General features: G+C 39.7%; 1 pseudogene; it reads right to left on the minus strand.

The window, feature by feature from the left end:
* Positions 1–4,113: 4,113 nt before the first annotated feature.
* Positions 4,114–11,064, minus strand: LOC118836915 (annotated as a pseudogene).
* Between the last annotated feature and the right edge of the window lie 2,609 nt (positions 11,065–13,673).

The following is a 13,673-nucleotide window of genomic DNA, read 5'->3' on the forward strand; positions in this document are numbered from 1 at the left end:
ATCACACATAGGACAACAGAAAGGTGCAGGAAGACTGGAAGAGAAAATGGACTGGCTACTCAGCAAGAGCTAGAAATTAAAGACAGTCAGGCAGAGGCCTCTCCTGGGGCCCTTGCAATGTCAAGAGAAAATGAGAAAGGCCTTTAATAGCATGCAGGATGGATCCCTGGTGTGAACTTCTGGGAGACCATGAAAAAGAGTCACACTGGGTGGGCAGTGATGGAAGAGTTGCAATTTACATCATTGGAGAGACCTCTCAAATCATGAGTCTTTCTGTTTCAATTGTGTTTCTTCATACAACATATTCTTGGATTCTGGTTTTTAATGCATTCTGCTATCTGCTTCCATTTTATGGATGAGCTTATCCCATTCACATTCGTAGTTATGATTACTATTTCTCTCTCTCTCTATCTCTCTCTCTCTTCTCTCTCTTTCTTTCTCTCTCGCTCACTCTCTCTTCTCTCTATCAGTCTGTCTGTCTGTTTCTCTAGCCTGTCCCTCCTCAAAAGTTTGTTTTGTTTCTAACCACTGGCTTCTTTAATCAGTCCTCCCCTTTATCATCCATTCCCTTTTTCTTCTCCTTTTCCCCTCCTATTTCCCTATTGAGTAGGTTACATTTCTATACACAACTGAGTGTGTACATATATGTTCTTCCCTCTTTGAATCAATTCAGATGGGTATTATGTTCAAATATTGCCTTCTCTTCCCAATTTTTCCTTCCACTGTAAAATTTTCCCCATTCTACTTCTCCGTTTTCCCTTCTCCTAGTACATCTCTTTTTCTCCCCCCTTCATTTTTTTTTTGGAGATCATTCCAACATAGTTGAATCACACCCATGCCCTCTGTCTATTTAAACCACTTTTAACTACTCTAATAAAGATAAAGTTCATAGGAGTTACAAATAACATCTTCCCATACAGGGATATAGATTTAACTTTATTGAGTCTCTTTCATGTTTCCCTTTTTATTCTTCTCTTGAGTCTTCCATTTGAATGTCAAATTTTCTATTCAGCTCTGGTCTTTTCATCAGGAATGTTTGAAAATCTATTTTATTAATTATCCATTTTCACCTTGAAGGATTACACTCAGTTTTGCTGGGTAGGTGATTCTCGGTTGTAATCCTAGCTCCTTTGCCTTCCTAGCTCCTTTAATGTGGAAGCCACTAAATCTTCTCTGTGGGTCCATGATATTTGAATTGTTTCTTTCTGGATGCTTGAAGTATTTTCTCCTTGACCTGTGAGCTCTGGAATTTGACTATAATATTCCTGGAGTTTTCATCTTGGAATCTCTTTCAGGAAGGGATCAGTGGATTCTTTCAATTTCTATTTTGCCCTCTGCATCTAAAATAATGGGGTAGTTTTCTTTGATAATTTCTTGAAATATGATGTTTAGGCTCCTTTTTTGATCATGGATTTCAGGTAGTCTAATAGTTCTTAAATTATCTCTCCTCTATTTTCCAGGTCAGTTATTTTTCTGTTGAGATATATTACATTTTCTTTTTTTTTTTCATTCTTTTGACTTTGTTTTATTGTTTCTTGATGTCTCATGGAATCATTAGCTTCCAGTTGCCTAATTCTAATTTTCAAGGAATTATTTTCTTCAGTGAGATTTTGTACCTGCTTTTCCATTTGGCCAATTCTGGTTTTTAAAGAGTTCTCTTCAGTGGATGTTCGTGCCTCTTGCCATTTGGTCAATTCTGTTTTTAGGGTGTTGTTTTCTTCAGTACTTTTTATACCTCTTTAACTAGGTTGTTAATTTTCTTTTCATAATTTTCTTGTATTACTCTCATTTCTTTTCCTAATTTTTCCTCTACTACTCTTCTCTCTTTAACTCTTCCAGGAATTCTTGTTGGGCTAGGGTCAAATTAGCATTTTTCTTTGAGGCTTTCTTTTTGGTAGCCGTTTTCACATTGTTGTCTTCTTCCTAGTTTATGTCTTGATCTTTCCCGCCACTGTAGTAACTTTTTATGGTCATTTTAAAAAACCGTTTGCTCATTTTTCCAGCCTATTTCTTGACTTTGAACTTTATATAAAAGTTGAGCTCTGTTCACCTAGGATAGGGAGGCACTGTCCCAAGCCTCAGGTTTTTTTGTGCTGGTGCTAGTTCTAGGGGTCTGCAAGCATTTGGTGCTTCCAAGATGGTATGATCCTGGGACAGGTACGGTCACTGCTCTTCTGCACTCTGATCTACCCTCTGGTCTGTACCTGGCACATAGTAAGTATTCAGTAAAGGCTTGTTGATTGAGTGAGTGATGAATTGTTAGGAAGTTTTTCCTTATGTTAAACCTAAGTCTTCCTCTCTAAAATTTCTACACTTCTGCTCATTGCTCTAAGTTTTTTTTCCTCTGGGGTTAAGCAGAATAATACTAGATGGTAGTTAGAGTGACAAATCTATTCTCTAGACTGAATACATATAATTCCTTCCAGCCATCTTCATGTGGCACAAACTTGAGGCCCCTGACCACACTGGTTGCTATCATACAGTGTCTGACTTTTCAATGCTCTTCCTAAAATATGGCATCCAGAATTCTGTTTAATACTCCAGACACAGTCTAACCAGAGCAGAGTATAGCAAGACCATGACCTCACTAGTCTCAGGCACTATACTTGCCTTAAAGAAGCCTTGGATTATGTTGGCTTTCTTGTTGTCATATTACACTATTAATTCATACTGACTTGCTGTCAGCTAAGACCCCTAGGTCCTATTCAGACTATTCAGTCTTCCCACTTGGGAAGTTTTTTTTTTTTAAGCCTGAATACAAGTCTTTTCATCCATAACCCAAAGAATATGAGTATCTTAGGGCTAAAATTTACCTTAGAGAACATTTATCCCAATCTGCCTTTAAAAGTGTAACAGTGAGGAAAGTGAAGCACCAGTCTGGGTACACAGAAAAAAAAAATTATGTTCTTTCAGGTGCCAAATTAGCTTACTGTGACTCTGCTCCAAACTAAAGTTGGAATCCCTTCTACAAAAATCATCCTTTCACTTAATATTTATGAATATTGATGAAGTGCCAACTATAGGCAGTATGCTGTTCTAAGCTCTGGGAGGTATAGAAATGAGCAAGCTATGGTTCTTGTCTTCAGTTCAATTTTCAATTCAGTTCAATAAAGACTCAAAACAATAAGCACTATGTTCTAGGCACTGTAGTAAGTGCTGGGGATAAAAATAAGAAAAAGAAAGATAGTCCCTGCCCTCAAGGAGTCTATAGTCTAATAGGGAAGGACAACACACAAAAGGAAGCTGAAAAGGGGGTGGGACATCAGGTAGAACAGTTGTTTAAGTAGCTTCTTCAAGGAGATTACACATCCTAACTAGAGAGATAAGACAATAAACCACATATCTTGTGGGGTAATACTGAAGGAGATACCTTGTGCTAAGATTTGATATTCCCCTTGTAAGCTTCACCCACCATGCAAGTCCCAGAGAAACTTGCCTAAAGTTGAAGGTTTTATCTTATGATTACCTCCACCTAAAAAAAAATCTATTTGTACATAAATATTTCTCTTTTTGTGGTGGCTAAGAATTGGAAATTGAGCCTATCAATTGGGGAATGGCTGAACAAATTGTGACATTTGAATGTAATGGAATGCTGTTGTGCTATAAGAAATGACAAGCAGGATGATTTCAGAAAGACCTAGAAAGACTTACATGAACTGATACAAAGTGAAATGAGCCACCGTACATAGTGACAACAATATCATACAAAAAGGGACTGTGAATGACTTAGTTATTTCTCAGCAATACAACAATCCAAGACAACCCCAAAGGACTAATGATCAAAAATGCTATCCACCTCCAGAGAAAGAACTGAGGCCTGAATATAGACTGAAGCATACTAATTTTGACTTTTCTTTTTTTCTTTCCTTTCTTTGGGTTTTCATATACAAAATTACTATTATGGAAATGTTTTATATGACCGCACATGTATAACCTACATAACACTATTTACCATCTCATGGAGGGAGGGGGAAGGGATGAGAGGATAGAATTTGGAACTCAAAACTTAAAAAAAACCAAATGTTAAAAATTGTTTTTACATGTAATTGGGGGAAAAAATAATTTTTTTTAAACAAGTTTTGGCCCATTTATCAAAGTATACTTTCATATAGTTTACTTCTTACTGGTCTGTTCTGGCATGCTTCTAATGACATCAGAATCACCTGGATCAATGATAGCCAGTGTACATACCCTGTAGTACTTCCCACATGCTGTACCCAATTCAATGTTATTGCCACCGTAGTGATGTACGCCAGTTTTGGCCAACATAGTGTAATATTCAGCCTCTGATTTCCTCAAAGCTGGGCAGTTGTTGGCTAAGATGACCAATTTGGATTTGCCTTGTCAGATCATTTTCAGGGTCTGTTTGTAGCCTAGCACATATTTGCCGCTTTTCACGACCAGCTGGAGCCTCGAGTTGATGGACTCCAGCAACTTTTTTGTCTTCTTTTGCGGCCACCATCTTCCTGCTTGTGGTGCGGGAGGACCTTCAGCCAGAAACCAGCCACCAAGATGGCCTGGAAGCAAGAAAGTGAAAAAATAAAATATCATCTTAAAAATCTACCTACCTCTGCCTTTGTGTTGTTGTCCAGTAGAGTCAGTTGTATACAACTCTTCTTGACTCTATGGACCATGCTGTCCATGGGGCTTGTCAGGAAAGATACTGGAGTGATTTTCCATTAACTTCTTCAATTGATAAAGGCAGAGGTTAAATGACTAGCCCACACAGCCAGTAAGTGTCTGAGACCAGATTTGAACTCAGGTCTTCCTGACTCCAGACCCAACACTCTATGCACTGAGCCACCTAGCTGCCTCCTTTGTAACCCCACCCATCATCTACTTTCTAGAGGAAGTTGGTTAACCTAAAGGTCAAATCTCATCAATTTAAATTTTGCTTAGCAGTTCTCATTCACCTGAAGACTACTCCCATTTCCTGGGAACTTTTGTCTTGTGACTTGAATCACAAGTTTTCATGTCTTAGCTGTGGTTAGGGAGGTTTCAGAAGCTGAGGTCTAAATGATATCATCTCAATTCTAAGTCATCAATATTCAATCAGAAGAAACAGTTAGGTTGCTTGAGATTTTGCTTTGTCATCTTGCTAATTGTTATAAAAGACCTTGTTGGCCTTCACTCAAGGTCTTTGGTCACTGAGAGAGGACATTGACATTGACCCAATTTATTGGTTACTGCTTGCCTAATTAATAAATTGATTGTGCTTTTGGAACATCTCTCAATTTATCTTAATTTCAGTCAAGACACTCACAACCTTAAAGTGCTACGTAAATGTTCATAAAATGCTATGACAATCCCACCCCCTGTATCTTCAGTGATAATCTCACTAACCTTGCAGAAGAAATCCTTTTTATTGTTATTTCAGCTTCTGAAACTATGTTCCAAACATTTTTAAAGAAAAAAATACGTAGCAATAACAATCTCCTAGCCACCCAAAACCTCAACATAAAAAAACATAACCTACAGCTTTGCTGTCTGTATGCATTTAGTTGATTAGTGAGTCATAAGACATTAGTAGAAAATGATCACAAGTAAAGTTTTTATTGTTCTAAAATCAACCACTTAGTGGAAATGGTGATTATCTTTCTCAGGAGAGTTTAGCAAAAAATATCTGGTGCCAGGGGTACTGGTACACACCTATAATCCCTGGTACTGGGGAAGGCTGAGGCTAGTGGATCTCATGAGCTCAGGAGTTCTGAGCTACAGTAGGACTAAAGCTGAGGGGAGTGTTTACACTAAATCTGGCACTGGTATGCTAAGTCCCTGGAGAAGAAGGCTACCAAGATACCTGAGGAGGAATGGGTTCCAGCTCAGAAACTGAGCCACTTAGAGCTTCTGGGGCCATCAGCAGTGGGAATGAGTGATAAGTAGCCAATGCACTTCCAGCCTGGGGAAGATAAGGAGCCCCATTCTGAAAAAAACAAAATGAAACTAGTCCCCACATTCTTTTCTTTCTTCCCATTTGTTTGCGTGGTGCAATGGAAATAACGTTAGCCTTGGAGTCGGGAGAAACCGAGGCTCCAATTATGTTCATAACCCATGTGATTGGACAAATCATTTTAATTTTTTGAGCTTCAGTTTGCTTGTCTGAGAATAAGGAAATATTAAGCCTGCTATACTATTAGTATAGAAGCATTTACTTGGTGGGCAGCTAGGTGGCACAGTGGTTAGACTTCAACCTGGAGTCAGGAAGAGGTGAATTCAAATCTGGCTGTGTGACCCTGGGCAAGTCACTTACCCCTTGAAGCCTCAGTTCCTCATCTGTAAAATGAGCTGGGAAAGGAAATGGCAAACCACTCCAGTACCCAAATGGCGTGGCACAACTGAAACAACCAAACAGGGAGCATTTGCTTTGCATCACCTTAGCTATTGCAATAATATGAGCTCAAGCTTATATATAATTCTTTACAAAATACTTTTCTAGCACGAGCCTCCAAGGTAAAAAGTATACTGCCAAAGTATACCCCCATTTTACAGATGCGGAAACTATTGCTCAGACCAGTTAAATGACTTATTCACCGTCACACAATTAGTAGGTATTCGAGTCAGGAGTTACATCTAGGTCTTCTGACTCCAAGTGCATGCTGCTTTTCCAACAAAGCTGGAGTAGTGGGAAAGATGTGCCTACTTACAGAATAAGCTGTGAGTTTAATTTTAGAAATGTTGAATTTGAGATGATGGTATCCAAGTGGAGAAACCACATAGGAATTTGGAAATATGAAACTATCATACAGATCACAGTTGAAGGTGTAATTTTGAGACACATGTCCTGAAGCCATAAGAGTACTTCTATATACTGACAAATGGAAGCCTAGAGAGGGGAGCATAGAAGACTGGGAAGAGAGCCTGGGGGAGCCCCTAGAGCTACAGAAACTAGAGTTTCATGGTTGGATGGATTTGAGAACAATCTCATTCCTTTCTCAAGAAAAGGAAAGCCTATAAATGTAGTTGAGCTGACCTAAGATTGGGAGTTGATAACAGTATTAAATTTTGCCTGCAAATTACGTGGTGAGAGTTTGAAAATTGTATTTCTGCTTTAATACTAAAAGAAATTTTATCAGGAGGAAATTAACCTAGTTTCTGAGAACTAGGGAGGATTGACTGAGGCTTTTCCCCAGGGTGACAAATTTAGAGGGTACTGATAGTACTTATAGTCCTTCTGGAACTTAGAAACAATGCAGTTTAGAGCCTAGTTAGCAAGAATTTGATTTTTAATTGACTGTGATTTAATTGGTGTTACTACCACTAATTAGTTCACCCTCTTACCATCTCTCACCTAAATTGTTATAGCAGCCTCCCAACTGGTCTCCTTGACTTGTCTCTGGACAAGTGTATGGAGGCATACACTGTCAACGGATTTTCCTTAAGCACAAATCCAACCATGTTATTTCTCTACTCTATAAACTTCAGGAGCTTCCTATGATGATAATGATAATAATTAATAATAGTATAACAAAATATCAACTCCTTTGTTGAGCTTTTAAAGTGCTTTGCAATCTAGCCCCAATTTATCACCGTCACCGTACATTCCTCTCCATCCCATAATCTGAGATCCAGCTAAATTGACCTTTTTTCTGTACCTCACACACAGGACTCCCATTTCTGGTCTCACCTTTGCATTGGCTAGTCTTCATTTCTAGAATACATGCCCTCTTTGCTTCCACCTCATAAAATCCCTCCTTTCAAAACATAATGGAAACACTCCCTTTTACTCAAAGCCTTTTCTGATCCCTTCAACTACTAGTAACCTTGTTCCCTAATCACCTTGTCTTTAAGTACGATAATATGTATGTATATATATATATATGCATTCTCTTAATCTTTATTCCATATATGTTTATATATGTACTTATTTTCCCCTGTCAGAATGCAAGCCCCTTGCTAAGTAGCAATTGTTTCTTTCTTTATATTTGTACCCTTAATATCTAGCACAATGCTCGGTATATAGCAGGTGCTTAATATATGCTTGTTGGTTGATTGGTTGATTGATAAGACATAGCCCTCCACCAGTACAGGTCAGCTACTGCTCTGCAGCCTGCAGACTTAGCTGTCTGTGACACTAAAAATTTATGTGACTTGCAAAGTATCATAAAGGCCAGTAAGTGACAGAGGCAGAATTTGAACCCATCTTTCTGACTCCAAGGCTAGCCTTCTGTCACTGTGCCACATTGCCTCTCAGCTAGAAAGAATAATTAATTAAAATAGGAATCTGTCTGATGCTTCCTTTAAACCCTCCCAGCTACCATCCTGTCTCCTCTGGCCCAGCCTCCCTCCATTCTTCTCCCCTTCACTGAGTTCTGAGCATGGTTTGTGCTACTTATGCAGGTCACAAACATCAGTAGTTATAGTTCTGATTCTGAGATGGATTATTGTGTTGAGATTATGTTGGCATATGCTTAAACCCATGGCAGGCTTTATGCCTTTGCCCTCTATTTATTCTTCATGCCTCCATCCCCACAGCCTTAGCCGCCCATGAGAACTAGCCTTTGGCAAAATTCATACTCTCTGCATCCTCTATGTCCTTACGGTAGAGCTAAAGCCAGCTAGGTGGCACAGCAGATAGAATGCCAAGCCTGAAGTCAGGAAGACTCATCTTCATAAGTTTATACCTAGCCTTGGACACTTACTAGCTGTATGACCCGGGGCAAGTCACTTAACCCTGTTTGCCTCAGTTTCCTCATCTGTAAAATGAGCTGGAGAAGGAAGTGGCAAGCCAGTCCAGTATCTTTGCCAAGTAAACCCCAAATAGGGTCATGAAGAGTGAGACACAATTGAAAAAAAATGACTGAACATTAAAGCCAAGTGAACTCCTGGGCAGAAATGTTAGGGTACTGTTATGTAGCCATTATTCCAGTGCTTTGTAGTCCTATACTTATTAGACACGGAAGGTGTTGTGGGTAAAGTTTTTCCTTTCCCCAGTGATGTGCTGACTCCCTTTTCCCCTGAACTGAGACTATGGGGATTTTTCCTTTTCATTAGTGGGTTAATCCATTTACTTTGGAACCTGGAAGCCACTGGTTTTAATGCTCACTATACTGTTTCAGCTACCAGAAGGAAAGAAGCTGAACCAAGTAACCTAGAGTAGGGCTTCTTAAACTTTTTCCACCCTCAACCCCTCTTTGCCATAGGCAGTTGGGTGGCCTGGGGGCATGTGCAGTGCAAAGTGCTCGTGCTTTGTTTTCAGAACTAAGGCTGCACAACGCAACATGGGCAAGTGCAGCCAGAAACACCTCGGATCCATTACACATTTGATTTTGAAAAAATTTTTGGTTGCTGCGTATTTAGAAACCTTTTTCTGTTGTCAAATTTTTCACTACCCCACGTGGGGTCACAACCCACAGTTTAAGAAGCACTGCCCTAGAGAACATCTTTCTCGAACTGATCCTCTAACCACACATGTGACATCATTGGGGTATAAAAAAAATCCTTCATTTGTAAAGGTTAATAGGATCCTAACATTCAGAAATTTTCCCTAAAGTGAATTATGTCAGATTTTTTGTTGTTATTTGAAATTTACGTTAGAAAGTAGCTTCACCACAGCATTGGCTATGTTCTAATAGAATCTGCATAGCACTGACCACAGTGCAGCTGCTTAGTAAGCAAAATGGTATAAGAATTCATAGCTAAGGCTTTTTATATATTCACTGACTACATAAGACAGTAGCTGTTGGAACTGCCCAATTTTTTAATTGTAGCCAGCACACAAACTATTCCTTTTTCTTCTTTGAGGAGGAAGTCATGGGGTCCTAAGGAAATGCTGCCTAGAGAACCTAGAGAGTATATAGGTTCTCCTACTACCCTCCCTCTCTACCTTAGGTGTGGCTTGCAATACCAAGGAGTCATTTAAATAATTCCATTAAATTGCATCAGAAAAAGTCTTTGGAATTAAAAGACATAATTAGGAATTACTTGGGGCTCCTTTACAGGCTCTTGAACCAATGAGAAGTAGTCATTTCAGCATGGAACAAAAACTTCCCCCACCCCAACATACCACACTCTGAGAGAGGTGGTGGGCCTGCTTCTTGGACCAGCTGTTTGGAGGCGAGAGTATAATTGCAGAAGAGGCTCAGGAATGTAAGGTCCCTATTTTGACTCTACATCAACAGAGCTGTAATACTGAGCAGAAAGCAATGCCTCTTGCAAGACAAAAAAATACTCTGTCAGAATTCTCCTATGTAGTGGAGTTATAACTGATGGGAGCTACATAGAACTACAGGGGAGCCAAGATGTATAAATAACATGTAGCATGATCAGAGCTGTCTGTGTGGGGTGAAATGGGTGGAGGGGGGCAGAACCCCATTGGTCATGACTTCAAGTGACTAGACTTTTTATAGATTTTTGGTTGTTGGAAGTTGTCTTTATTTTCTAAGGACTCTGTTGTGAATTTTATTTTATTTGTCCTTTCAGGGAAACTATCCTTTAATTTTATGAACTGTGTGCTTACAGTTGAGTAGTTGGTCTCAGCATACTATATACCACACATATATTTCTTCAGGTTTTCTGGGTAGAGGTTATTAACCTAGAGGGAATGAGAAAATATTGTGAATTCTATGTGGACCTTTCAGGCTATGAGAGAATGCTACTCACACACTGTCTTATTTAATCACTCACCAGGGTGGGTGGTATGGTATCCAGCCCAGAGGCTCTCTTTTCCTATGTGTTAATTACTGAGAACTCATAACTGTATGGAATCACATTTCTATCATCTACTAGGGCTTGGTCAATACAGATCCCAAAATTCTGGAATTGTTTTATGGGGACTGGCACCAAGATTCCCCTGCACATGCAGTTTGAGGGCTCAGAGTATCAGCAAAGCATGGCCGCCTGCAAGCCTCAGTCCTCATGCACATCTCTACATCCTCCAGATCCATACTCACATAACCCCCAAGTCATTGTAACATGACCACAAATCTACCACTGAACTCCTTTACCTCCTCATGTGCATAGACTAAAATGGCCTCAGCGTGTGTCACTCATTAATCACTCTCTTCCTAACCCATGACAAGAATCATTTTAAGACCCTCTGCTTACTAGCAGTCCAATCACCTCCATGCCGCTTTCTACATAGATTGTCACTTGTCACAAACACCCAAGGGCCAGCTTCCAGCCAAGCCTATTCTTTTGATTATTATTAGCAGTTTGAGGAGCAACTGTCACATTTTCAAAATCAATGACGAGTGTTAAAATGTAGTTCTGGTCATCATAGGGATGTGTTTTCCATGTGATCACAACGACCGTTGGGTCAACAAATTTAGCAAAAATTCGCTAACTGCCTCCCATGCACAAGACGCTTGTGCTGGTTGACAGAAGATACTACGACATAACACACCTTGATCTCTGCCAGCAGCTCCTTCTTCAAAGAGGAAGCTAGACCATGTAAACATGTAAGTAAATGCAAGATAATTTGAGATGGGAAAGACAACTCCATTTGTAGGAGGATGGTCGGGAAAGGTTTGGAGTAGAAAGTGGCATTTGAGTTGAGCTCTGAGGGAAGCTTAAAGATGCAGAAAGGAAGGAGTGAATTCCAGGTAGGCAAATAGGCTCTGCAAAGGCACATTGGGGGGCAGCTAGGTGGAGCAGTGAGTAGAGCACTGGACCTGGAGTCAGGAGGACCTGAGTTCAAATGTGGCCTCAGACACTTGGCACACTTACTAGTTGTGTGACCGTGGGCAAGTCACTTAACCCCAATTGCCCTGCCTTCCCCCCTCAAAAAAAAAGATACATTGGTAGGCAAGGTTCTGGGCAATAAGAAGGAGGTTTGTCTAGAATGTGTAAAAGGGAGTAATGGGAAATAATTCTGGAAAGGCCCACTGGAGCCAGATGGTGACGGGGCACAGGAGCATAGATTTAGGGCAGAAAGGGATCTCAGAGGCCATCAAGTTTAACCCCCTCATTTTACAGATGAGGTTACTGAGGCACAGGGAAATCAAGTGACTTGTTCAAGATCACGCAGCTAGTTAGTATTCGAGGCAGGATATGAATTCAGGTTTTGCTGACTCAAACTCCAGTGATCTATCCACAATACCATGTTGTTGTTGTTCAATCTTTTTGAGTCCCATCCAACTGTGACCCCACTTAGGATTTTTGTGTCAAAGATACTGGAGTGGGTTGCCATGTCCTTTTCCCGCTCATTTTATAGATGAGAAAACTGAGGCAAGTAGGGTTAAGTGACTTGCCTGGGGTAACAGAGCTGGTAAACTTCTGAGGCCAGTCTTGAACTCAGGAAAATGAGGACTCCTGACTCCAGCCCCAGCACTCTATCCACTGAGCTACCTAGCTGCCCATAACCCACTATACCATATTACCTCTTAAGGGCATTACCTACCAAGTTGAGTCTAGTTTAGTTGTTAAAGTGGCTCAAAATGTGTATCTCACATTTTCCACTTTATACACATCATTTGTATATATGGAGGCAATGTGACAGAATAATGCTGAGCTTAGAGTGAGGAAGACCTGGCCTCCATCTCTGAAAGGCATATGGTCAAATGATATGAACAGGAATTATTCCAAAGAAGAAAAGCAAGCTATCAATATCCATATGAAAAAATGCATGCTCCAAATCCCTAAGAATAGAAATGTAAATTAAATCTATGAGGTTCCATCTCATAGCCAATAAGTTTGGCAACTATGACAAAAATGGAAAATGACAATTGTTGGAAGAGATTGCAAGAAGACCACAGGATGCTAATGTCCTGCTGCTGGAGCTATGATTGATAGAGAGCAATTCTGGAAAGCCATTTGGAACTCTACCCCCAAAGTTACTAAACTGTGCGTACATTACTAGATATATACCATAAAGAGATAAAAGAGGAAAAGAACACATATGTATACATCTACATGAATATAAATACCACTAGCAGTACTTTTTAATTTTAGCAAAGAGCTGGAAACTGAGGAGGATGGTCCTCATCAATTGGGGAATGGTTGAATAAATTATGGTGTATCAGTATAATAAAATATAACTATACTACAAGGACTTATGAAAAGACTGAATTCAGAGAAACCCAGGAAGGCTTGAATAAACTGATGCAGAGTAAAGTCAGCAGAACCAGGAGAAAATTTATATAATGACTACAACTTTGTCAAGCTGAACAACTCATCAAGGACTCTTATCAATGCAATAACCAACTACAGTCCCTGAGGACTAGAGATGAAGCATGCTTCCCACCTTTTGACAGAGAAGTAATAGACTGAAGAAGGGATCTCTAACCGGTTTTTGCCATGGTTTCCCTTGACAGACTGGTGGCCCAATCTTAGAAAAAAATGTTTTTAGATAGTTGAAAGAAATGCTAAATTTCAATGAGAGGTTATTGAAAATAAAGATGTAACTTTTTCTCCATCCAAATTCATGGTTCCTCTGAATTCTAGAACCCTTAGACTAGAGGTAAAGAATGAGACATAACATTTTTGGACATGGTCAATCTGTGGATCTATTTCATGTGACTATGCCAACTTATTAAAGGGGAGGTTCTTTTTATTTTGGGGACTCACTGTACGGGGAGGTAACTGAAGGGATATAAGGTTTAATGAGCAATACAAAAAAAAAGACAAAAAGAAAGATGTTAATGAAGCACTTAAAAAGTATGGAAAGAACAGAAGAAGGTTTAGAGGGAAACACAGATAGCTTTTGAAACTAATGTGCTATATTTAGCATGTGCTTT

This window comes from Trichosurus vulpecula, chromosome 2 (assembly GCF_011100635.1).
Source record: "Trichosurus vulpecula isolate mTriVul1 chromosome 2, mTriVul1.pri, whole genome shotgun sequence".
NCBI classification, from domain to species: Eukaryota; Metazoa; Chordata; class Mammalia; order Diprotodontia; family Phalangeridae; genus Trichosurus; species Trichosurus vulpecula.